Source organism: Microtus oregoni, unplaced genomic scaffold (genome assembly GCF_018167655.1).
Source record: "Microtus oregoni isolate MIOR12 unplaced genomic scaffold, Mior012 000026F_ref0000081, whole genome shotgun sequence".
Classification (NCBI taxonomy): Eukaryota; Metazoa; Chordata; class Mammalia; order Rodentia; family Cricetidae; genus Microtus; species Microtus oregoni.
In genome coordinates, this window is record NW_024543085.1 from 11,400,555 (window position 1) to 11,425,277 (window position 24,723).

A 24,723-nucleotide genomic window follows, 5' to 3' on the forward strand; every position below is an offset into this window, starting at 1 on the left:
GGCTCCACGGCAGGGCCCAGCAGTTTTCTGGCCGGCAGTTTCCCCCCAACCGTGGAAGACGTTGGTGGGGAGGAGCAGGAGGAGACTGGTAAAGAAGTTCAAATCACTTTAAAAATAAAATCATCAACAACAAAACAACAACCCTAACTACGCAAAGTAAGACAAACCAAGTGGCCCAACAGTACTTGAGAGTCTTCCAAGATGTCCCTTCCCCCAGCCCGCCCCTCGGAGGAGAGGCGGCTCCGCGCGCAGTGTGTGTACAGTTTGCATTGCCAACAACACGCGCGCGCGGCCGGGTGCGCGCGCCCGCCGATGCACGCACACACACACACGCGCACACACACATACACGCGCGCACATACACTCACACACACATACACACACACACACATACACACATACACACTCAGATCCGGGTTGGGGGGAGCTGCAGCGCGAGACAGCGCGAGCCTCCGAGAAAGCGCGAGACACGCCGGCGCGTGCAGCTCCCCGGACTCAGCTTCGTCCCGGCCAGAGCCCGGCGCCACCCGCAGTTGGCCCGCTCGCGCCCGTTCAGGGCATTTATGCAGCGGCCGGGTCCTCCCGCCGCAGCTTCCTCGGGTCCCCCCATCCCTCGCGTCCCCTCAACTCGCGGCCGCTGCTGCTGGGACTCGAACGTGGGTGTGTTGTTCGGGGGCTTCTGCCTGGGCGCGCTGCGGGTGCCACCTCCCGGGACTCTGCCCACGGGGTCTCTGGTTGCGGTAAGTTTCTTCGCCCACACTCTGGCGCTCTGTACTCAGCACTCCACCCTGTTCCGATCACAGCCACGCGCGACCGGACTGCCACTTTTCCTCCACGCTGATCCCGTCGCGGCAGCAAAGTTTCGCCCCAGCGCCTGCCTTTCTGCGCTGCGGGGCCATGGTGACATGTGTCAGGTTTCGATGTGGGGTCAGGGTCGTTCGGGACCCAGCATCGCCACTTGTTGTTCCTTTGGATTTTACTTTGTGATGGGGGGAAAAAAGTGCAGAGCAACGAGATTTCTCTGTGGCTCCCGGGTAATTTATTTATTTGGTTGGTTAGTTTTGAATATGCAAAACGTTGTCCAGAGAGACTAAGGCTGGAGGAAAAGATGTGTCGAAACACCAGATGTGTTTGTTTACTCTTTTTCAAAAATGTTTGTTGTCTTTCTCTTTTCCTTCCCACTCTCCCCAGGGAGGAGAAACAGCAGTAAAAACATGTGGTGGTTAGAAGGGCGTACTTTATTGATCAGATTGCTGAACTTTTTTACTCTAGCGGGCAAGTGCATGCTTCTTGAGTCTTAGGCACTTTCTGCGTTCATCCAGGAACCTGAGAGGCATCTAGGGGACACTCCTTTTCTCTCTAGTTAAGAAACTCCTGGCCCCTGGTGACGCCCGAGATAACCACGCATTCCTCGGGCTAGTCCTGATCGCATCTTCCACTTGTCCGCGAGCCAGCACAGCGGGCTTCCCTCGGGATCTGTCCTGGTTTTACTTTTATTCCACTTTGGAAAGTGCTCCTTGCTCCCAGTGTGGGTACCTTTGCGTCTTGCTCCTCCTGAGGGAGGGCTCTCATGGGAGGGGCGCAGACACCTTTGTAAGGATGGAAGGGCTTCTTCCAGTTTTTTTTTCTTTCTTTCTTTCCTTTTCCTTTCTTTTTTTTTCTGTTTTCGTAATCCTTGAATCCAATCCTGAGTGGATGGGACCAGCACAGAGATGGGGGAAAGTCTCTTCACCCACTTCTGCCCCTTCGCGTTCACGTTCACGGAGAGGAACGTGTGACTGTGGGAGCTGGCCGGATCTATCAGGTGGTCGCAGGCACATGGAGCGCCTCTCTCATTACCTCCTGGTCAGATGCGCCCCGAAGTCCCATCTTAAAAGTGGGCTCAAGCCTCTGTAGTGCTTGAAGGAAAAGTTGCCCTCCTGTCCCCAGACCCTAAGAACCCATAGGTAAGTTTCCCAGGACCTGGAGAGAAAAGGGTCATGCTTTTATTATTAGAAGAAACTTCAAGACAAAGATGTTTGCAGGTTTGTGTCCTTTGAAAGTGAAAATCAATGTGCATTTTGCAGAGGGTTTAGTCCAGAGGCCAAACTGGCCAGGATTTGGGAGGCTCTGAACAATCGGGAATCCCCCAAGGAACTAGACCCATCTGTGTGTTTGTTTATTCAGCTCTTTAAGCAACAGATTTAAACCACTTGGTGGACAGCTGCTGTCTGCTAGGCTCACATCCTCCCCCACCTTTCCTCTCACCACGTGTTGAAATCCACCCAGTTCCTTCATCTTGCTGCTCATTCCTTGAATGTTACTTGCTCTCAGGTGGGCAGACACTGGCCATGTAAGCTGCCTGTGGAGGCCTGGGTGAGTTCTCAGAGGGGCCATGAGAGAGAGATGGATTGCACAGCTCCGTGGGAGCTTGTGAGGTGTGCAGTCACTTTCAGAAGCACTCAAATAGGTATCTCCCCAACATAGCCACCAGGAAGTTGGAAGGAGAGTTACTTAGTAGCAGGTAAGCCCCGAGGGAGAAAGCCATGCTCTGGTGTCAGGTAGCAGAACTGGACATTTTCCAACTGGAAGTATTTGGAGAGATATGCTTTAGAAAACAAGTTTGCCTGGAAGGCACATCTTTACGTGGTCTCCTAACTCCCAGCGGTGAAGGGAAGAGTTTATATAAATGTGGGCCTGCATCTAAGGTAGAAAGTGAGGTGAAGGTGGGCTCCCCAAAAAGTTCCTCCCAAAGTCTGCTGTGTGCCATACCTCTTGGAGGAAATGCTTTATGTTGTGAAGAGGCCTGTTTATCTTTCCTGCCACTATGAGTTATGACTAAGGATATTCTCAGTGTACTGGAATTTTTAAATGCAGTGTTTGTTTAATGCTGCTAAACACCATTTACAATTTTGATTTATTTGTATCTCCATTAATGGAGTGCATATAGTTACATGCACCGTGATCATTAGGGCCATCATATTTTATGACTGCAGTAGAGCTTTAGTTCCCTGTCCTCATTTCTTCCTTCCTTGAATCTCTTCCTCCATCCCTCCTTTTGCTTAGATGGTTCATGTTCAGTAGATGCAGCTCAGCATTTCTTTAAGAAAGGCTTGGGGCAGAATTAAGAGCAAAAATTAAGTGAAAGAAAATTTAATTGTAGTTTATAAAGAGAGGAGAAACCTGTTGATATCTCCCTCTGGGTATGTGTGAGAGGGCACACAGTCTAAAACGATCCTCTCAACGTTCACTTTTAGGTCTAAAAAGTAGAATTTATTCAGGCATATTTTTTTGACATTCAGCTTAAACGTGATTGCAATAGATAGATCGCACACATAAATGTGTCCATTGCCGTCCATCATATATTACAATAAATCAAGTAATTATAAGGAACATGCATGTGAAAATAATAACTATAGACGACTCATTATTCTTCCATCATTGCCTTATATTTTTGGATATTGTTGTCACAGAATTCATACTTTTTTGGTGTGAAAGGAAACCTTAAGTTGTTTGTAAAAGAAATGTACCGAATTATCCAGCATTGGTGTTTCCTTTCTTTACACTGGGGACAGTGCAGTAGTTTTACTTTGAAGAAACTTTGTTATTATCTAGAAACTTTAAATAAGAATGAAATCCTCATAATTAGTATGTGAGGACAACAGATCAGGGACCAGGCAAACATTGATATATGTGCACATAGTCGATAATGAGAGGTTAGGTTCTCTTTGTTAAAGTTTCAGGCGCACAGAACAACTCTTTGTGCATCGCTCTCAGATTATATTTTGTAGAAAGCATATTTAAATATGTAAAGACAACCAGCTGGTTTGGCTCAGATTCTTACAGAATATAACAGTGTAATGATTAGAGTTAAAAAAAAATACCAGATATTTTAATGGCAGGAGAAAATGGCAAGAATACAGAACCTAATTACATAAAAGAAATCATATTTGATGTGTTTTAGGAGTGAAAGTTAGCTTTCTCTGGTCAACACCTTTGTTTCTTTCAATGTTGCCAATCTCATGGTGAACTGACTGCTAGTTATAACACTTATAGAAGACAGGATGAAGGACAGAGACATGAAATTTCCACCTTTCTATATGAAGTCAAAGAAAGGCCTTTGGCTACAGAGAAGATATGGTCATAATCATGTAATAATCATTTCCGATTACTTATCACTCGTATTTGGCACACTTAAACTATTTTATGTTCTTTGTGATAATTTATTGTACTTGTCTGTGTGGGAACCGAAATGTTCTGAGTAGTGCCTCCAAAGAAACTCAATGAGATTTTAATATTGGTGTAGAAGTTTGAAAGCAATCTCATGTGGCTCCTCACTTGTAGGGTTCCAAAAGCCCGAGCAAGTCCAAACCAGAATGACTGCATTCTAAGGGCTTCTGTAAAAATTCACACTGTTGAAACTTTACAGAAATGTATTCTGGTGTTCTTGGTTTGCAGACAATTCAAAGCTGATTCAGATTCTACATACTGTTGTTAGTTCTCTTTAGAAGAAATAAATATTTTCTAGGCTCAGACATTTATCTCTTAGATACACTCAGACTAAAATTATGTCACTTCTCTCATATTTATCAATAATTTACTTTTGAAATTTTGTTTGCTGTCTATAGATTTCTACATGAGGTTTATCAGGTTCTCTGATACTGCTTTCTTATGGTTTGGTTCTAAACTTTCAGCTACTTTGTTTATCAGAACTTCAAAGTGTACTGATAACTATTTTTATTTGTTTTATCTTCCATCTTAATTTAGCATTGCTGGGAGGGCTGACTAAAACTATGCTTACTTCTCTTTTACAGTTTATCATTGGTTAAATGAAAATTCATTAATGGTGATATCTATGATTTCTCATATTGTCTAGGACTCTTCCCTTGTTTCTAATGTTGCTTGATAAAATAAATGGTTACTGTCACATGCTTATTTCCATGTCTTATTACCTCTGATTTATTGTACATATATTTCTTTCCTGTGCCCTGTGGCTTCATCCATCTTCTCCTCTATATTTTCCTGACAAAACAAATGCAAAAGTAACTACTTATGGTGAAATGTAAATGAACATTTTTTCTCCGAGGCCAGAGGTAAGGGAGAGAGATGCTAGAGAATATGCTGTTGTGTTGTTGCTAATATTAAACAAAGAAACAAACATCAAACAGAGCCTGCTTTTAGTGATCTGATTTCTTAGTTTTGTGTGTTAAAGCTATTTTTAAAAGTAATATCTTAGGTAATTTTAAGTCTCCTCAAATATAGTATTATTCTCTGTTGGCTTTATTAATTTTAGTAAAATGTCTTACTTTGTAGCGAACTGATCTGGAGTTTGTGTTCTCTGAAACAGAGAATAGGATTAACCCTGTTCAGCATGTTATACCTAAACGATTTACAGCTAATGTTTTACCCTTTCAATTCTTTTTGCAATTGTGAACTTGTTCATTTTCTTTTACTTGGCATGCATTTGTTCACTTTTTCAACTTACCACCTACAATTGAAAGTCTAAAGTCATTTCAGTCCATATTAATCTACATACAATTTTATTTTAAAAGCATTTTCCCCATAAGCCACCTATGCTGGCCCTGGTTAACCTTTTGATTGCCATGATTTGTGAAGTATGCATTCCTGAATTCAACTTTCCAATCAGTTCTGCTCGGCTCTCTTCCTCCTATGATTCACCAAGGATATCACACCATTCCTCCCCTTTATATTGATAGCTGTGTCACTTGGAACTGACATCTTCATCCCTTTCTGCTCTGGCAAATTATTTTCATTAGCAAGAGCGAATAAGATTTAATGTTGAAAAAGCACATCACTGTGAAGCAAATGAATTCCCAAGGGGTTTTAAAGCTCTCAGCATTTTTAGTTTATTAATGTTCTTCAATCCCCTTCAATTTATGTCTTGAAAGACTTAAAATATACTTTGTGACGAGAATGTTGACTTAAAATTTATTTAAGTTTTTAACAGTTGCTTTTAAAGATTTTCCCAGCATGTCTAAAAGCTTATAGCATTGTAATGTCATATTTTTGGAAAAACAGGTCAAGGAACTTTCTCCAAATAAAAAATCCAGCTAGCAAGAACATAAAGGTGTTTCTTTTTCCTGGTATTCATTTATGCCTTTCTCCTCTGATCTCAACTTCTGTGTTTACTGGGTGGCATGTTCTGTGAACGCCTTTGTACTGTTTCAATGTTTACCTCTGATGAGAGCCATCATTTTGTAATTTTTTTCTAAGCCTTAGGAAAAAGTAACCTTGCTTCTTAATGTGTAAGACGAGAGGAAGGAAACAAGTGAATGAGAGGTTTCTTCCTGCCTGGTAGTGAGGAGAAAGCTATAGAACACTATCCAAATATCTTAAAAATCTCACCACTTGTAGGTTGTCACAATTCAAAAAGGAGCCTCAACGTCTTTAAAAATTAGTCTTCACTGTTACTTCCCCCAGAGTTTTGGTTCATTTCTTTCTAAATCCCTGTGTTGACTTTTCAATTCCTTCTCCGAACCATTTGGAGCCTGCCTTTAGTTTAGCAAAAATGTCAGTTAAATGGGTCTTCACTATACAAGCTGAAGCTCTGAAGCTGGTCAGGTGCACCACTAAATATTTTAGTCACTAGTGTTTTTATTTCCACATGCCCCTTCGTTCTCCATGGGGACAAAACTCCTTCAGCATTAGGACTTGCTAAGCCACTCTTCCATTCAACATTTGGCATCCCCTTAGGTCCATCAGAATGAAAAGACCTCATGTAAGTTCTTAACTGTTTTTCTTATTACAATGTAATCTGCCCTTCTTAACGTTGTTTAAAATAGAATGGGCTGTTTCCCACCTAGGCATGCTCTCCTATTCTCCATCTGGTGTCTTTGCCAACTTCAGCTCCCTGCTCAATGTATCTAGACTATAGAACACCCTGTTTTGATAAAACGCACATCCTCAGGGACTGTACTTCATTATTTTTAGGGCATAATATTTTTCTCCATAGCTCTACCATATACTGGAATTTATAAAAGTTCCTCCAGTATCATGTATATAAAATCATGATATACATCCGGTGTGTTGTATTTTCCATGATGGTATACAACCAATGTGGTGTAAAATCAGCAATAATATAATCTAGAGTGGTGTATAATTGATTATGATTTAGATCCAGCATGTTGTCTTTTCTATGATGATATAGATTCAATGTGACATATACTCAGTGATGTTATAATTTTAGTGTTATGTATTTTCCATAATTATGTACATGCTCTGTGTTTTTTCATGATGATGTATATACAATGTGTGTGTGTGTGTGTGTATGTGTGTGTGTTTTTGTGATGATGCATATCTGCTGTAGTATACATTCTATGGTGGTATATATCCACTGTGGTAAATATTGCGCGATAATGTAGCTCCAGTGTGATTTACATTTCATGATGGTAGACATTACATATAATACATATTCCAGGTTTTGCTTTGTTCTTTAACTGCGCTTAAAACAGCAGTTTGCATTGACTAGGAACTCCATAGACCAATAATGACTGAAGAATGAGTACTTTACAGGAGACTCAAGGCATTACTTCCAACTGAATTATATCACAACTTGTTTTAATGCCTTCATAATATATTTTATTTTGGTTCTTCATTCTATAATATTTGAATGTCATACCACATTGGAAAAACTATTTACTATTGTATTGGCAAAGTCATGGCTCTTGTCTTTGGTGGATACAAATCACTAGCTTCCTGTATCTTCAGAGTTAGCCCCTTGCTGTCCTGGGAAATGCTCTGTAGACCAGGCTAACTTTGAAATTATGGCACTTCTCCTGCCTCTCTTTCCTTCTTTTTATTCTTAAACAATATTGCATTTTACTGATAAAATTGCGAGTAGTTATTTTTGGCTTTGGACTTATTTAGACCAACTGTCAATGGGTGAGTGCTTCAACATAATGCTTTTTAACGCAAGTTAAACTGGCATATTCATATCTTAAGAATAGCATCAATACTATCTATACATGTTTCTAATAACTATAGATTCAACATACTATGAGTAAACCAGTTTTTTTCTGGAACTGATTGCAAAGATATGGAGGAAAGTATGAATAAATCAAGATTTTACCTATATTGAAAGAATCTTACACTTTTTTTTTTTTTTTGGTTTTTCGAGACAGGGTTTCTCTGAGGCTTTGGAGCCTATCCTGGAACTAGCTCTGTAGACCAGGCTGGTCTCGAACTCACAGAGATCCGCCTACCTCTGCCTCCCGAGTGCTGGGATTAAAGGCATGCGCCACCATCACCCGGCTGGAATCTTACACTTTTATAAGCAGAAACATCATAAGTTAACAAATTCCTCTATCTTTCCATCTATCCTTAAACAGAGCAAATTGAAGACTTATACTTGATGAAAAGTCCATGTCTCTAAATTTAAAACCTCAGACAGTTTGTTGAAATTGCCCATGGCTACTTACACATGAGTAACAGATGCAATGCTCGGCGTAATGCCACCCAGCCATTTTCTTATGACTGCAAAGTACTGCTGATCTCTCTCAGTGCTGTGTTCATAACTAATATTTCATTAACTTGCTTAAAAGTTTTACTCTATATTGCAGATATCTCAAGAATGAGAAGAGAGTTTCTGCTATTTTCTGTGGCTAAGGAAGGAGAAACAGGACTCTACCCAGACTGCCTTGTCTTATTTTTCTCCTTCCTTTTCCCCTTATTATCTCCTTTGTTTGAGAATGCTTGAGAATCTCTGAAACAAGGCAGCACCATGACTTATTCACATTTTTTTTCTCTTCCCCAACAAATCCTGTCCCCTTCTTCCAGCTTCAGCTCCTCTTTCCCTGCCCCTTGAATACTCAAGTGTCTCAAGTGTCTTCCATGGCTCCATCCGATTATTCTACTTGGCAATATATTTTGTTACTGTTGGAAGAAAGAAACATTGCATTCAAGGATTTTTAATGATATTTTTGCATATCAGAATAAGAATGGTGATGAAAAGTTTTGAAAATATCTGAATTGCTATCCCAGATAGGAAAAGTAGCCAGCTTGGCTTACTATGCAAATCTTCATGTTCAGAACCCAGAGGCCCACATTTTGGTTTGACAGCTAACTATATCTATTATTGTTGTGTGATTTTAGATGATACTTCCTCCAAAATTAAAAAAAGATACTGGATTAGTTTTCAGATTACTTCCAACTAAAGCATCTTATGAAACATATGGAATCAAGTCTGAAGCTACAAAATATTCCCTACTTGCTAACACATAAATCTATACATAAGAATGAAAGAAGAAAAATACATCTGAAAATAGAAACAATGCCAACAAAAATTATCATTACTTTACTTCCATTATATATCATAAAATACAATGATTCATTTAAAATTCAAGACTGTTTTTCATCTTGTTTTATCCTATAAGGTCTCTAGATCACTCTTTTCCCAGACAAGAAGCATAGTCTCCTTTTATTTAGCCATGATGCTAAAACAAGGGTGAATGATATGTGGAGGTGATGAACAAAGGTCAAGAAACGTGCTGAACCACTTGGAATTCTCTTCTCTGAGGTTCAGAGAATTCACATTCTATAAATATTAATTTACTCACATTTTGTTCTGGTCCTCTGCCGAGGCATATATTTAGCTGTTGATAATACCAATGCAGAAATAGCTGGACATGCATTTGATAAACTTTGTCTTTTTATAATTAGTTCAAACTAGAGAGCTGGGCAACTTTCTCAGAGGTCAAGATACTTTTATCTCAGCCTGATGATCTGAGTTCGATCCTCAAGACTCACTTGTAGAATCCTAAAAGTTGTTTTCTAGCTTCTGCTTGCACTTGGGGTCACATAGCTCGCATAAGCTCCTCATATGGTGTGGGTTGATTTTTATTTATTTGGCACAAACCTAAATATACCTGAGAAGAGAGTCTAGTTTGTAATTGTCTCCAACTTGCCTGTAGGCATGTCTGTGGAGCATTTTCTTTATATATAACTGATGTAACAGTCAAATCATGGAGGGCATATCTGGGCAGGTGGGGCTAGACTACATAAGAGAGGTATCTAAACAAGCCAGAAGGAGCAACTAGTAAGCAGAATTTTTCCTGGTTTTCGCATCAGTTCCTGCCACCAGGACCCTACTTTGGCTTTCCTTGGTGAGTGTGTCCTGCAACCCAAATAACCTTTCCCTCTCCAGTTGCTTTTAGCCATGGTATTTATCACAGCAAAAGAAAACAAACTAAAGCAGAAATTGATAGCAGATAATGGGCTGTTAGTGTGGTGTATAGGAGGGAGGAGGGGGCTGAAAAGACCTTGAATACTTGGAGCTTAATGTGCTGTTCTGTTCTTGCGTGGAAGACAAGAATATTGAGAGAACTACAGACAATGCAAGCCCTGACTTATAGTTTCAGAAGGAAGCAAGGACTCTTTGGGGGCTATTTGTGTGATATTTTCTATGAAACTAGTAAAAATGAAACTTGTTCTCCACTGTGATAATAGATGCTGGTCAGCTAGTGCTAAAGAATCAACTTTGATTAGTAAGAGACTAGCGTTCTGAAGATGAAATCTTCTGAGAAGTATCCCCCTCCTCTAGTTAGCTCATTGAAACTGTGGTCTAGAGGAGCGCAAGGCCATATCTAAAGCTGGAAGCAGGACTTGACAATGTTCAAGTCTTCTATATGGTGCTCGTTTTGAAGTCATGAATATCAGTTAAGGCTGGACTCTTTGAGAGACTAGGAGGAGCCATTGGTGAGTGTGTAGTCCCAGTTGTAGTGTGGACCCCCAGGTTATTGGAGATCCCAGGACTGGGATGACCACCAAGGTCAGCAGTGCAGTTAGCCTGAGCCTGCCAGACAAGCTTTGTATGTGTTGACAACGGAAAAGCCAGAGGACTGGACCTGCCCAGGTATATTGGAGCCCAGAAGACCATGAGTCCTAGATGTCAGACACTGGACTGCAGGATTGGGAGCTACTTGTTGGATTTTGTTTTGCTTAGGTGCGATTGTTTTTATGCATATGTTCTCCCCTTTTGGAGTTAATAAAGCTTTCATTTGTTTTGTTTTTTGTAGGAAGCCACAGTTAAATGATTTTAGAATTTTAAAGAGATGTTGAACTTTCATAGCATTAAAATTTTTATGAACTGTTTTTTTAAAAAATGTACTGTATTAATATTATAATATTGACAGACATCTTGGGCACAAACAAGAATGAGATAATTATGGCTTAACAGTGATCTGTTAGTGTGTAAAATGCAAACGATGGATTGTATTGTTTCCTTTTTGCCAATTTCATACACACTTAGGCTTGAGTGTGAAGAGACAATCTCAGCTAAGGAATTTCCTCCATTAGCTGACATGTCTGGGGCAGGGAACATTTTCTTTCTTGCTATAATTTCTTGCTTGTTCACTTGATTGATGTAGGAGAGACAAGTTCACTCAGATGCTTCCATCTCTTGACAGGTGAGCCTAGGCTGTATAGTAAAAGTAGCTAAGAAAGCAGGGAGGAACAAGTTAGTAAACAAGCATTCACCTACAGTCTGTGCTTCAGTTCCTGCCTTAACTTCCCTCCAGGATGGGACATAACCTTTAAGTCAAATAAGTCTTGCCCACTCCCCCAATGTTGGGTAGGTTTTTTTTTTTTTCTTTTTCCTCAACTTGACAGAAGCTAAAGTCATGTAAGCAAAGGTAAGCAATTTGAGAAAATGCTGTCGGACTGGCCTGTGGCAAGGCAGTGAGAAGAACTACAGATGAACTGCTTTTCTCTGTATTGCTTGGCTCACAAAGAACCGGGAGTATTATACAGTTTACTACATCAGAAGTTTTACCCAAGTCTCTTGAAATGGTTTTCTTCTTTGCATGAGTATTGTCAAATGTTTTTGACCACCACAATAGTTGCTTTTTTTTACTGTTTTTCATCCCTAACCCTTGGCTGTGTGATGGATAATACTCATCTCAAATGCACTTATTAGAACAAGAACATAGTCTCTCACTTCAGGGCCTTTCTCTGTCTCGTTCAGACCACTAGAAAAAGTCAACAGTATAAAAGAATAGATACAAGAAGTTCTAACTTCTCAGGAGAGTAGGCAAGAATCTGTAAGTCTTTAGAAGCGCATAAAGTTGCAGTCATTAATATTTCAAAAGACTTTTCCTTGTCACAGAAATACACATTCCTGTATACAGAATATGCATTCTTGTGAATAAAAATAAAATTACTTGAGAGTCTGATACCTTTTCCAATTAAAATAGTGGTAAAGTATACCTAACTTTAACTTTAAATTTTTGATTTACGGATGTTTTGCCTACATGAATGTTTGGGCATCATCTGTGTATCTGCTGCCGGCAAAGCCCTGGAGAGGTGGTGGATCCCCTTGAACTGCAGTTAAAGATGGTGATGAGCCTCCATGTGGATATTAAGAAAAGAATCTGGCTCCTCTGGAGGAGTAGTTATGTTTTTAACTGATGAGCCGTCTCTCCAGTCCCTACTATGAACATATTTTGAGTTTATGCATACAAAAAATATGACAGCAAAAATACAGAACTCATGGACCATGAAATCAATGTTCATTTGTTATCATAAGAACTGCGTTTATTATAGGAAGATATTTTAAAACGTTAATGTGAATAAATAATTCTACTTTTACAAGTCATGAAACAGTGTAAATGTACTTGATTACTTACAAAAAGCAAAATTGTTATACATTTGAAGTTTTATTTTAAGGTAAGATATTTGTTTTTGTATTTCACAGCCTTGTGTTTTTCTCAGAAAATAGTCACCTTTAATAGGATTTGTTAATGAAAATTCATCTTAAAACATTAATCTTTCATAATCATTTCCAGTAACTTTCTCCATTTTCCTTCAAAGATTTTTGGTATATGGTAAACTTTATTCCATTTCAGTGTGATTCTTTACATTTTGATGAGTGTGGAGCTGCATCCCTTGGCAGCACAACTGAAATACAGGGCCACTTCACTACCTTCATTGCTTCCATACATCTACCTCTTAGTAATCCTCCCTGATTCCTGCTCCTTGGTGGCCACTGCGTCTGAGGTGCATCTGTGTGGTTATAACTTTCTTGTCATTGCCAGAATCTGTTTGATTTTTTTCCTTTGTAATTGCTTAGGGTTTTGAAATCTCTCAGTTTTCCTTCAGATACACTCATCCATATATATATATATATATATATATATATATATATATATATGTGTGTGTGTGTATGTGTGTGTGTGTGTGTGTGTATGTGTGTATAAAATCTGTAAATATACACACACACATATATCCATGCATATATAAGACCAAGAAAATGCTGACCAACCTATACATGTTTATAAACTGAACAATATATACAAATATAATAGATAAACATATATTTGAACAAAATAATCTTTCCTGTTTAACAATATCTGTGACTAGTCTTAGTGTTTTGTCAAAGTTCTTCCCAGTCCTAGATCCACTATCAGTCTCTCCCTCTTGCTCTCATTTAAAAAAATGTCCTTGTTCCCATAGATGTTTATTTTTTATATCTTTACAGTCTTTAGAATTTTTGTTTGATTTGAATAGATGAGGTCTATTCATGTAATTATGTCTTTCAATAGAAAGAGGCTCATTATCAACTATTTAATAATACTCAATTGTTTATTCATCTCTCAATCAGTGGCCGTATTTCATTTCAACTATATATACACTCATGGAAAGATTAATAAGAAGAATACAAGAATCCGAGAGTAGAAAAGTATCTTTGAAATAATAAAATTAAATTAATTCTCTAATCCCTTTTCAAAGCCTAATAGAAATGTAGTTTGGAGATTGTTATCTGAAAGTGTCCGTCATATTGTCTGTGGGCAGCAATACATACAAAAAGGGAATGTCCAGAGGAGCTTTGAAGAACAAATTATGAATTTGAAGGTGTTGTAGAATATTATTTTAAAATGTGCTATATCTGTTTATGCTGTGGAATGTTTGTTCAGTGATGCACAGGTATGTTTGTTTCTTTTATGTTGCATTTGACTTCATGGCTTTCTGTGTAGCTGGGTGACTGGCCCCCTGATATCCTCTTCTCCTACTCCCCTTGATCCTTATTCTGTCTTCGCTGATTTTTCTTCTTATTTGTTCTCTCTGCCTGCCAGCCCCTCCTATCCTTTCTCCTGTCTTGCTATTGGCATTTCAGCTCTTTATTATTATTTTTATATTATTATTATTATTATTATTATTTATTAGATGTTTAGACAGGCAAAATAATGCAACTTCGCAGAGTTAACAAATGCAACATAAAAGAATGAAATACATCTTTGCATCATTAAACAAATGTTCCATAGCAAAAACAAATGTAGCATATTTTAAAATAACATTCCACAACAGAAGGAGATACGTTGAAATGGAAATGAAGCCAGCATACTAAGATAGGTCTGAACATGGACAGTGTGGGGTTGTGCCTGCTGTGTTTGATCTATGTGGGCATCTGCATGCAGCGGAGGAACTGACCTCATGTAATCTTCAAGAATGGCTTCCTAGCACTTCTATGAATAAACAAACAAACAGACCATGCTGTCATAATGTCCAGTCCAACATGGTTTAGTTGCTGTCAAGTTCTTCCTTACCTTGAATAACCTCAGTTGTAGTCAATTAGCCCTCGCTTTGTCTTTATGTCTTCAATTTTCCCAGCATATTTCATAATACAACCTTTTGTACATCTGGAGTTGTCTTTCTCAAGAGTTTTTTTCTTTCTTTCTTGTCTAATGAATTCAGTTTTCTCAAATAGTATCTATGTACCAAAATAATGCATTTAAGAAAGATAGTATTTGCTGAGTTTTCCTTGTAACATGTATTAAGGGGTGAATTGTACACAGTAAGCATGGTCTGCCCAATATTTGTTAGCAAACTAATATATTTTGTTAACATTTCTGTCATTTATTTTATATAAATATCAGTTAGTATAGAATGGGAATCATTTGCTTTAATATGTGTTTTGTATCTTTGTCAAATTTGTGACTCTTTAAGCAGTTTCATATGCTGTCAATTGTTCAAAGTAACTCTGATCTTTTTGTTTGTCAGAAATTGTGCCACCAGTAACTACTGTTAATTTGTTATATATTTCTTTCAATTATCTTTTAAAAGATTGGCCATAAATTACTCAAGAATAGAGCCCGTGGCTCTGACTAAAGATGTACCGCTTGGTGAGTTCCTACACAGAGATGAAACTCCAATTTAGGGAAGCCAGTGATGATAAGCAATGATAATCAGTCGTGTCCATTGTTTCAGGAGGCATCTTCTCTATAATCCTAGGCTTTCTATTTCAATGGCCATGAGCAATTAGTACAGATTAAAAGAGGCAAAGTACTTCTGCTTGCAAAATATGCAGTAATAGGGTAGTAATGAGCTCACGGATCTTTATTTTTTAGAATCTTACTATCATAAAACAGCAGCAGCAACAACAACAACAACAACAGCAAAACAAAACAAAAAATAAAATGAAAAAACAAAAGCAAGTTTGCTTCCTAAGTGTAGTGTGTCTGCTCTCCTCTTTGTCCCTTTGAGATTATTAGCTGTGGTTCAATGGTAACACTTACAGGCTTTCTAACAAATGTATTGAAACTTTGATAGTGTTGTTCTCTACACTTGCCTTTAAAGTGGCATCTTTTCTTAACATTTGATTTACACCCGAGACTTTATTCCATCATCATTATTTTTTTTTCTAGTTTAAAATGTTAAACTTACCTAGGATTGAAGAGGTTTCTTTTTGTTACCTGATGATAATGGACATTATCACTAAATAGAAGGCTTAGTTCTTCCTTAATATTTTTTTCCACACATAAATAGACAATAATATGACCACAGAAATGTTTCTTATGGTCTTTCTGAGTCCATTCATAACATTTATAACAATTTTGAATCAAGTTTCTATGTTATTTCTTACCATAAGAGTGGCAAACTGAGAACTCCCAAAGAAAGCCTAATCTTTATTTTTTTTTTAAGTTTATTTTTATTTTTTATGTGCACTGCTTTTTTTTTTTTGCCATCGGTGTCGGGTTCCCTAGAATAGAAACTACTGACGGTCATGAGCTTTCATGTGGATGCTGGGAATTGGACCCCGGTCCTCTGGAGGAACAGTAGGTGCTCTTAACCACTGAGCCATCTGTCTCTCTAGTCCCCAGAATGCCTAATCTTCCTTTATGTATTTTGTGGGTTTTTTTTACTAGTTTTTTTTTACTGGTTTGTTAAAGGATCCTACTTTACTTTTGATAATGTATAATTTTAATAAATGAAATATCAATGCTACTCTTGATTTTAGCGTTTTATACCATGATATTGTATGTAGCAGGGGTCAGCATAATGTCTTTGTAAAGGGCTAGATAAAAGTGTTGTAGACAATATGAACTTGCTATCTCTGTTGAAATTATTTATTATAGTAAATATAAGTAGATATACATGATATTGTTATGTATGAGTGTGTGTGTTACAGTAAGTTTTATTTATGGATATTTTTAATTTTAATGTTAGATCAAATTTATATTTCATAAAATATTGGAAGTTCCTTAATTTTTAATTTTATTCAACTGAGTAAAACCCACTCTTACCTTACAGACTATTCAAAATCATGCAGCTTAATGCCTGGACTATATTCTGCTAAAGACACACAAATAGAATTATGCAGTAGATACAGTCTATTCCTAAAACCCACAACACATTTCAATTTTCTTGCTTGAAATTAAAATCTTAAAATAACCGCGGATATCCAAGAATTCTGCCTAAAGCTCTTTCATGAAATATTATATCTTTTTTCCATGCAGTTAAGTCTGAAGTAAGTAGTTTTTACGTATTCTTTAGGGAGAAGTTGTCAGCCAGTCAGGAGTTTTTAGATGCCCAATTTTAGGCACAATTAGCATCACAGTATATATTGTAATCATACCATACAACTGGTTGAGTCATTAAATATTTAGATAACGGGTCAAGAGGAATGTATCACCATTCTGCCAGAGGTTGGTGCACAGCAAAATGTCAGGAGCATCAGGTAGGGAGGACTGTTAGGCAGCACCACAGCAGATCCCAGGAATGCCACATACTCATTTGTAAGTCAGGACTCATGTAGGCTGTGGATACAGGAAGCCCTACTGAAGGATGTGGTTAGAACAAGCCCTTTGATAGCTGGTCTCACTAGAATGGCCACCTGGTTCCTTTCGCTGCTGCTAGCCTTTAGCTAAGAAGGATTTCTACCTGTGTTTGCACAGAGTGACCCATCGCCTAGGTTTTCATTTGCATTGTTTATATGTCCTGGTATTTCTCTATGCTGCAGAATTTGTTCTGATATTTGCTGCGTATTTTGGAGGCCAATCACTTAAGCTGGGGGTCATGGGTGGCGATGAGAAGACAGGTCGTAGGAGCAGAAAGTGATTTTCTTTGTATTCTTTCTTCTTTGGTTTCTTGCTAAGTAGTGGAGAATGGAATACTTTCTCCCCTTTCCTCTTCCTTCTGTCTTTAGTTCCCCACCAAGAACATTCCACACACACCTCACCATAACAAGGAAGTCAGTCATAGAAACAATATCTCCTATGGTTAACAGTAAAGGTAAAATTATTTTTAATTTTTGTATTATTATATTCAATATGTATATACATACATACACAAACTCATTCAATTACTATTCAACATCTTAAATGAATAAATTGTGACGTTTGGCTTCCAACTAACTGCTTACTCACTTTCACTGTTTGACCATTTGAACTCATTTTGAATTTAAATTCCTCTGACATGAACTCCATTCTTTGCTGTGTTGAGGCTCAGAAAACAATTTAATCATGTAACGCTACAGTTCTTGTGAAATAACTCAGACCAGAGATATATGAACTTTATTATTTTGTGAATATTTAAATTTTGACTAATTGATCTAAGTGGTCATTGTGTGGAAAGAACTCAGTTTTATGATAGGACAAATGATATTCTATCAAAGTTTTAGTCAGAATGGGCTCTCAAAAGAGATTATAAATAAAGCATTTTGGGGAAAAATCAGGCTAATATGTTATAGAGTTAAGAAAATAAGAAATGAAATATTTATGAGACAGGGTTTGGCTATATGAGAAAATACAGACAAGGCTGTGGTTTTATTACATTACTTACAGTATTTGACCTAAAAAGCTAAATGTGCATAAGACCTAATGCAGTCAGGAATTAGGGCTGCTGATCTAGCTGATGAAATGTGATTCTCTTCCTTTCTGTTTCTTCCTTTCTTTCTTTCTTCCTTCCCACTTCCCTTCCTCCCTCCATCCCTCTCTTTCTCCCTTCTTTCTTTCTTTTGGTTTTTCAAAATGTTACTAAAGGCTAGAGGTTAAGGAAATACAATCACTTGATGGAAAGAACAATTTAAATTTAGGAAAGACTGAACTGAAAACTATTGATTCATACATTTGGCACATAGCCCTTATTCCACAATCAATTACACTGTTCCTTTCTCTTTTGTAATCACAGTTTCTATCAACAGTTAGTCACCTTGCCTACGTGGCACAATTCTACCAATTCCCTGTTTGCAGAGGAAGGGAGAAATGTGGATGAGCCAGCCCTAAGCAGCCCTAACTTTGTGGCATGGCAGAGCTGTCCCCACTAATTCTCTGTCATGCGCAGGTGTGGGTGGGGTAGAGATTTCCTCCTTTGCCCCTTTGCCCCTCACCACCTGCAACAGATGAGAGAGCTGACTCTCCCTTACCAGCTCCAGCACTCAGAAAAGCAGGGCCTGTTCCTCTACGCCTCTTGGTGGGCAAGGGAGTTGAGTTTCCCCTAACCTGCTGCAGCACTCAGGAAAGTGGACCACACTTGAGAAACATAATATAGCTGACCCTATTGACTGGGTTGTAGGTGAACTGGCCCCGAGAATGTGAGCATGGGATATCTGATTCCGTGGCTCATCTGCCATATTGTGGTGTGGGCCGGGAGAGAGATATCCCCTCTCCACCCCAGTCTGTGGCAGGTGGGAGAGCTGGGCTTGAGGTCATAAGAGCAGGAGAGCTGTTCCTGCCCCTCACTACCTGCAGCACTCAGAAGAGTGACCCCTACATCTCATGGGGGCAACACAATAGAGCTGGTCCCGATGGTGTAGGTGTGGGAGATCCAGCCCTGAGGTGAAAGCAGAACTGGTCCCACCCCTTGCTCACTGCTGCAGGGGCTAAAGCTGGAGAGAGTTCATCCTGGTGGTGAAGACAGGACAGCCAGACAGTTGACCATACTCACAACTACGCAGACCCAGAAAAAGGGTTATGAGTGGGGCAGCCCAAAGTCCACCCGTTCTGTGATTTGCTGGAGCACATGAAAGATCAGATCCTGCCCTCCCAAAGCTGCAGTCTCTCCACTACACAGCGCAACAACAGGATATCCAAAAGGGGCCCCAGTGAAGGCCCAGCATTGATAGTATAGCAGAAACCGGAGGCCTTGAACCAGACCGATGAGCCTTCAGTGAACGCTTACACATAAAGCCATATGAATAAAAGGGCTTACTGCATAGCATAACTCACTGCGTCACACTGCAGTTTAACTTCCGAGACGAGATCCCTCCATTATTTTTTCTTTTTCTCTTAAATTTTACTTTATTTTATTTGGTGGGAGAGGCTGCAAGGGCAGAGGGCAAATATGACGGGATGGGAAATGAATGGGATTGAGCTTCGTGACGTGGAAGACACAAAGAATAAATATAAAGAAAGTTAAAAAAAACTAAAAGGTCTCCATAATATCAGGTTGTAGACAAGCCTGTAGGGCATTTTTCTTAATTAGTGATTGATGGAGGAGGGTCCAACCCATTGTGGGTGGTGTCATCCCTGGGTTGGTGCTACTGGCTCTAAGGAAAACAGACTGAGCATGCCAGTAAGTAGCATTCCTTCGTGGCCTCAGCGTCGGCTCTTGTCTCCACGTTCCCGCCCAATTTGAGTTCCTGTCCCGACTTCCTCTGGTGATAGACTAAGATGTGGAAGTGTATGTCAAATAAACCCTTTTTTCCCTAAGTTGCTTCATAGCATCATGGCAATAGAAACCTGAACTAAGACAACACCTAAGTAAATTATGTCAAATCAAGCTAAACTTACCGTTAGGTGTAGGGATCAATCGTCATTTGTTACTATGATATAAAAATATTTATTAGACTAAAAAGTTCTAATACAGTTGAACAGGACACTTTTTAAAATTTTTAAGCATAATGCTGTTGAGGAAACATCTTGGCTACAATATAATTAAGTCAAAAATTTCACTGTGATATTTTTGCTGTTCACAAGAATAATTTGGGGAAAACTGGACAAGGCTGAATACCATGCCTGATCTGGATTTTCTGGTTTTGAGTTTATGTTTGACTGAGTGGAATAGAAACCTGCAATTTCATGTATAAAGAACAAATTACATAAAGAGAAGGGATATTACTAGAGTTCTTTAAGTAGGATCGAGTTGGAAAAAATGTGAGAGGGAGTGAGACAAAGATAATTTTGCTTTTTGTCTGTTTAAAGGTGGCATGTTTTAGCTGTGCCTGTTTCTCTGGAGTATTCCCCCAGAACCAAAGTCAAGGCTTTTGTTAAGATCTCTGTGTCCGTGATTCTTACTCTATGCAGTATCATAGTGCTTTACTTAAAACTATATAAAAATAAAGTGGAACTTTGAAATTTTTCTGAGGATTCCACTAAGTATTTTGAAAAAAAAAATAAAGTTTTAAAAGCTTTCTCATAGAGAAACCCTGTCTCGAAAAGAACAAAACCAAAAAAAAAAAAAAGCTTTCTCTTGTTTGTTTGTATCAACAAACTATTTAGAATTGGAAATTCATTTATTTCCTTCACTGCCTTCACTGGAATGGACTGTTATAAATATCATTAACTTAGGATTCAAAATTGATGGAAAATTATATTCCAATATTAGTGTTTAAATTTAATTTGCTTGCACGAACGTTAAGTGCAGGAGCTGTAACCACCCAACTTAAGCCATCACTTTCTGAACACTCCCCATGTCCAGCAAATCACAACACAGAACATGAAAACAACATGATGCTTTGAATCTCTTCATTGCTAAGTTCAGATACGACTGTGAACTCTCAACTGATTTGACTGTGAACATTTGACTAGACTTACTAGCTTTCATACTTGTAAAACTTTTACAGATAAAATGATTCTCATGTTTCTACTTGGATCCTTATATCAACTTTATAGGAAATCTTAAGGAAGATTCATCATAAGCTTTTTGAAGACAAGGACATAAGTTACTTTTCCCCCGCTGTTATATAATTAGCAAACCCCAGACCCCAGAGTTACCTCTTTCCTTAGTACACGTTCTTTCTTCTGGATATAACATGTTGCTCCTCAGGAACTGGACATCTGAATTTTTGAATGGCTTGTGGATGTTATCTGCTTGGATGTCTTCTAGTGATTTTCTTTTCTTTGTAGCTTGGTGAAAGCCTGGCTGCACTTGGGTTATCTGTTAGTAAAGATGTGAACCTGACAATACTGGAAAACCGTAATCAGCCAGATGGGGAATAAATCCCAGGCTTAGCCAGAGCCTGGTCATATGACTGTAGACACGATATTTAATTTCTCAACCTAAATCAGAAGTCTTTAAAATTTATAAAGTATATATGAAAAAATATACTGTTGAACTTGCCTTCAAATTAAAAATTACTGTATGTCAGTATTCTACACAGTAGCCGCCCCTATTCAGTAGTAACTATGCATTTAAAATTCCGTTTTTAGCCTCCCCACCTTTCCTGTAAGATTGTTTTGATTTCCTATTTAAAAATAAAATTTCCTTTGTTCTGTATGTTTTTTGTCTTATGAACTAGAGTGCTGGGTTTATGAGGCAACTATTTATGTTAAAGAGGTTTTTTTCATGACCCTGAGAGTGATGAGCATCTGGAAGCAAGGGAAACAGTTACCAGAAGCAGGGGTATCAAGTTCCTTGCTTTTTGCCCCCTTTGGTCAAGCAGTACAATTACAAATGACCCATCCAGGAATATTCTTTGGAGGAAAATATGATTTCATCGATACGCTCAGAAGTCAAATATTATCTCTGATTGAACCAATTTATTCTTAGAAACTGGAAACCTGAAGCTTAAAAATTAATTTTGTGTTTTGTTTGTGGTATTTGCAAGTGATGTTACAATTGTTTATTCATGAAGTTCTCTGAAGCTATTAGATGTGGCGAAACTAGACATTGCCCTATTTTGCTTTCAGACTATTTCACTTTTGCAGCATTTTCTTTTAAGGATATATCAAAAGCCTTCAACCTTGATTTGCTTTTAAATACAATCATTTTAGAATAATCAATTAATCATTGCAAAATGAAGTAGTTTTGGAAAAAAAATTCTGTAAAATAAATAATAAATAAAAGAGTCCCTTGTTCTGAATATTGTTTTGACTCCAGTTAGTGTTTTTCTTGCATTCCATTAGTGGATTCAGATAGCATGATTTCATGCCATTTATGTCTATGGTAATTTTTTGTTGTTTTGAATTCTGTTCTTTCTGCAAACTTTCTAGTCTTGTATCTAAGGTAAAAATTGCCTCTCAATTATGCTTTATGTTAGAGGAGCCATTTTTTTGGTTCTGAAATGAAGCAATTTTTGATGTTTTTCTTTAATAAATGAGATAGTCTTCTTCAGCTGCGATTTGAATCCTCTCCCTTGTGACCAGTAGTCTGGATCATTTTATCTTGTGATGCGAACTCTGTAGGGGAAGGTTCTGGACCTCAATACTATGTCTTGAGCATCCTATTGGCTACTATCAAACATGCTGGCATTTGGGAAGTTAGATTGAAAACATCAGGCATTTCCTTATTGATTTCAAGTAGTAGAAAAGACTTAGGAAGAACATTTAAGGAAACCTTTAGCTTCTGTGTCTTCTCTGCTCTCTAGTACCAAGAAAAGGCATGGGATAATACAGTCACAGGAGCAAGATTCCTTTTCCCATTTCTCTGGAAATAATTATTTGCTGAGAAGATATGTGCTCAGTGGAAGAAAGGTTTGGCAAGTAATACATATTCTTTAGCTCATTGGAGTTGTAAGCATATGTTAGTGATCCTACAATGAGAAGCACATGCTTAAAAGTGGTTACTGTATGTGGGTAGTAGCTATTCTTATGCCATATTGTAGCACGGAAAGGACTTACTGATTGGGAATAATTGAATTCATGCCAATACACACACTTTTTTTTTTTTAGTCTTTCAAGATCTAGTTCAGCCTTGCAAATACCTTTCATAAAATGTTGGAATTGGGATGCCATTGTACTTACTTAAATTTAATGAATGAGTAATGATGAACATTAGTTAATTTAAATATATTTAGCAAGTAGTGAAAATAAATGGCTGAGGCACATCCCAGGTCCACATTACCTGTTCAGAAGGTTAGTAGATTTTGTTCTTTTCTTTAAAATAGGCCAGTAGTTGCACCACTGCTTTTCCTGGATGAAAATGTATTGTAAGTATGAAGCAGTTTAAACGTCCAGTAAAACATGTTGGTCTTTAGTTTTGGTGTTAACGTCAGGGATAGTTACTTTAGAGCTGTTTGATTTGATCTCCAAAAGTGTCTCAATCAATTTAGACAGGACTTTTGCTTCCCAGCTAGGCCTGGTGTCTGAGTGCATACAGATGCGTCCCCTCCTTCCCACCCCAGGCCCCTTTTCTTTAAAAGCAGCCATTTAGGTTTTTACTATCTCAGGTGTCTGCAGTTGTTATTATTTTTCCTTTTGACAAGATATTGTGATTTTTATCTATATATTTAGCCCAGGACTCCACTTAAATAACATTCTTATAACTATGATATGTAATTATTTTTACAAGATAAGCAAATATAAAATGGTATAAAATACTAAAGTATTTTTAAATGTGAGTCGTGTAATATATCTAAGATAACATTTATATACAGAAATATGTTTTGCAGCAACAATAATAAATATACCCTGTATTCTCCAAGTTTTATGACATACATTTACTTATTTTTACATTACTTTCTTAGTGAATTATAATTTGGTGACGATAAGAAAGCTATTGATAAGTTAATGTCTAGATCTATGAATGCCTATATTGGTCTAGAATATTATATTGTCTTGCTTCTTTTAATTTGCTGAATATAGGTTACATAGGATGATGAATTATAAAAATATTTGTCTGCCCCAATTTCAAAAGAAAAATATGACTTTGTACTTAACACTGGAATCTGAACAAATCTTTTATCAATTAATGTACAAGAGAATGCCTACATTTTTGATATTTAATTTGCTATTGTGTGCGTAGGGGTGTGTGTGTTGGGGGTGGATAAGCACTCTGTACCTTTATCTTCACTGTTAGCTGTCCCTCAGTGGGAGTCACACCAATGAGCTCACAATTTTATTTTTGACTTGCAATTTGTTTGTTGCAGTGAAAGCAGGGCATTGCGAAGAGTTAAGTGAAAGTTTTGTTGTGTAACTATTTTTGTTGAACTGATTTTAAACACTTAACAAATCTGTGTGTTCCTTTTTTTTTTTTATTACAAGGTATGTGTCAAATTCCTGTGTGTCTTTGATGTCTTGAATTCTGTCCCATCTTTGCAAAGCTGTTCGGATACTGTAAATCTCAAACAGCAATTCCCTTTTCTGGAGCATGGCTACAGGCCTTGAATCAATACACATGTTAAAATGCAAAAAAAAAGATTCCTGCCCTGTGGAAAGTCCAAGGTCCTCCCTCCTCCGTCCATGTCTAGGAAGGTGAACATCCAACCTGGCTAGGCTCCCACAAAGCCAGAACATGAAGTAGGACCAAAACCCCGTGCCATTGTCCTTGGCTTCTCATCAGCCCTCATTGTTCGCC

The 24,723-nt window shown here is 38.1% G+C and overlaps 1 protein-coding gene across 1 annotated transcript in view; it reads left to right on the plus strand.

The window, feature by feature from the left end:
- Positions 1-375: 375 nt before the first annotated feature.
- Positions 376-24,723, plus strand: part of Foxp2 (forkhead box P2) — a 494,130-nt gene continuing 469,782 nt past the window's right edge. The window contains exon 1 of the mRNA XM_041675445.1: positions 376-740. The gene's annotated coding sequence lies outside the window, so the exon portion shown is untranslated. The remainder of the gene's footprint in view (positions 741-24,723) is intronic.